Below are 2,807 nucleotides of genomic sequence, written 5' to 3'. Positions count from 1 at the left end.
TCCGGCAACGGCCCCGCTTTAGGGTACTCCCTGAAACTTTGGTTATTTATATTGTTTATGCTTATATGTGTGATAAGTATAAACATGTTCACATGTTTTATTTTACTCCTTAAAGTCATAGAAATATTGCTAGTTTACACATTTAATTTTGGAATTAAAATATACCGAAAATTGCCTAGATTTATAACATATATTTCCCTTGAAGGTGACAGAGCCGGCGAAGCTAACACTGGAGGGGCTGAAGTCGAAGAATCGGCAGAAACCCAGAGCCAGTCTGCAGCCAATAAGCCAAAGCGTAGGACTCGCAGGGCTACGGCTAAACGATCCCTCTCCAAAGCAATTGCCGAACAAGATACAAGAGAGAAGAATCCGAAAAAGCCAAGGCACGAATACAGGGCACCTCCCACATCCGACACATCATCCGAATCGGGGAACCCGAAATTAGAGAGACGGGAAAACCCGAAGGAATCAGAGAGTGTCGGGGGGAGAGTTCCAACACCACCTCCATCGCCGCGTCCATCATCTGCTCAGGAGCATGCCGAGGCAGACACCCAAGTCACGGCGAGCGGTTCAAAACCAGTCGGGGCGCCGCCCAAGCCGAAACCAGTGCCAGGCCGACACAGGCAGTTTGCCATGTAAGCTTATCCGGAGATCCATACTGTCATTCGAATGAAATCAAGCATAATCTGTATATTGAATCCATGCTACTGTATCCTTCTTGCAGGAAGGTGACCGACATCAATACTGACACTGCCCAGAGCAGCAAACCTTCAGAAGAGTCAGGCGACAGAGGACAACAGTCGGAATAGAGTGCCAGATCTCATGCCGAAACTGCTGACAAAGAAACAGAACCTGTGACACATACAGGTATCAATCGACTACAAGTGTATTTGCGTTTGTCAAAATGCCTTGTCCATATAATTGACTTTGATATCTGATTAGATGATGCAGTGCTGCCGGAGACGGAAGCCCTTCAGGATGAACCTATTACGACTGACGACGTTGCCACAGCAAAGATGATGGTCACCGGGGGTGGTGAGGCTTCTACTAGCACTGCCAATCTGAACAGGTGTGAGGGCCTCGCTGATAAGAGCGACTCTGGTCACGTCTTCCCCGACTCTGATTCAGCAGTGTTAGAGATACATATCTAAACATAGCATCTTGCATAATTACCAGTACTGGTTCCAATGTAATGTTGTATTGAATGTCAGGATGCCTTGAAAAAGCTGGATGAATATCGGGGCGTATTGGAGATATGCCACAAGAAGTACCCCGACTTCCTAGCCATGGAGAGGAAGATCCTCGCACTTGAAGAAGAAAACAGAAGTAAGCATACCTTTCTCCTCATTATTCAGTTGTTTCTTGAATGTGCTGAGCTAACTCGTATTGTCCGAGTGGTTTTTTTTGCAGAACTCAAATCAGAAAACAACGTGCTGACTAGAGATAAACTCCAACTGGACAGCTCGCTGACTAGAGATAAACTCCAACTGGACAGCTCATTCAATAATTGAAGCATACTCACAAGGTAATTTCCAAGGACCTCCAATATTCATACCAAATGCTCACCAAAGCCTGTAACCTCAACACGACGCTACAGGCCCGGAAGAAGAAAGATAAAGAGCAAATCCAACGGCTAGAAGAGGCGTGGAAGAAAACCCAAGAGTCTGAGAAGACCAAATCCAAGGAGCTGTCCAAGCTTGAAAAGGAGCACTCAAAATTGTAGAAAGATCGTGACCAAATTAGCCGACGAATTCGAGTTTTAAACAGTCAATGACTTGTATATGTGATGTGAACAGTATATTTATGCTAGCTGATGTATAAAATATCAACTTTATTGAATGCATAAGTCTGTACATTGTTGAAATAATGGGGCTTGCGAGCCCAAGTACATGTCAGGTAGCGCGCAGGCTCCTTTGTTAAACCCGTACAAGTTTAGTACTGCATGACAGTTACATGACTCGGGGATGTACTTAACATCTAGCACATTTCACAAATGACTAGGAACGAGTCGGAATATACACAAATTCCTACCGTAGGACTGCTCGGAGCATGTTGTCCAAGGTACGTCCGACTGCCCATATCAATATGGAGCAGCAATGCCTATGTCCTGCCACCACTGGTTAAGCGAAGGACGGCGTCACCCACTGTAACCCATTAGGTAGTATGGCTATGGCCGATGGCCTAAATAACGCTGTAGACTCGATGTATTTAGCAACAACGCGTAGCCGAAGAGTGTGATGTTTGGCGAAGATGCGCTTCCAGTCGGGAACGAAGCAGTCGGGAGCTGCCTCCCCTGCACTAAGAAGGCTTTGGGCGATGAGTAGCGACGATATAGACCAGTCGGATGGTCATTATTAAGGGTAAAAATGCCTGAGGTGCTCGACATTCCACGAATTGGGAATGCCGATACCATCTTCACACTTAAGGCGAAATGATCCAGGCCTTGTGACCTCAGAAATGATGAAAGGACCCTCCCATGGGGCAGATAGCTTTTTTTCTTCCTTCCATACGTTGAACCCGACGCAACACAATGTCTCTAACTTGAAAACTAGTCAGCTTGGCATATCTGTCGTGGTATCTCTTCAAAGATTGTTGATAGCGAACAGATTGGAGTTGAGCGGCTATCCTGCTTCCTCTACCAGATCGACATCGAGCAATCTGTTGTTTTGTGCCTATGCCTCGTTGTCAAACGCGACTCTGGGTGCCCCATGCAATAAATCAGCCGGGAGGATAGCTTCCGACCCGTAAACCATGAAGAAAGGAGTCTGATTGTTGATCCCTCGACTCGGCTGAGTGCATAGCCCCCA

At 46.3% G+C, this 2,807-nt stretch overlaps 1 long non-coding RNA gene across 1 annotated transcript; it reads left to right on the top strand.

Moving 5' to 3' along the window:
• Window positions 1-242: 242 nt before the first annotated feature.
• Window positions 243-1,846, top strand: LOC120702301. The gene is made up of 6 exons (XR_005686317.1): window positions 243-635; window positions 725-867; window positions 943-1,069; window positions 1,212-1,326; window positions 1,411-1,525; window positions 1,598-1,846. It is a non-coding gene; the product is annotated as an uncharacterized LOC120702301 (long non-coding RNA).
• Window positions 1,847-2,807: the final 961 nt, after the last annotated feature.

The sequence above is a fragment of the Panicum virgatum genome, chromosome 4K (genome assembly GCF_016808335.1).
Source record: "Panicum virgatum strain AP13 chromosome 4K, P.virgatum_v5, whole genome shotgun sequence".
Taxonomy (NCBI): domain Eukaryota; kingdom Viridiplantae; phylum Streptophyta; class Magnoliopsida; order Poales; family Poaceae; genus Panicum; species Panicum virgatum.
This window is presented reverse-complemented; position numbering and strand designations above follow the sequence as displayed.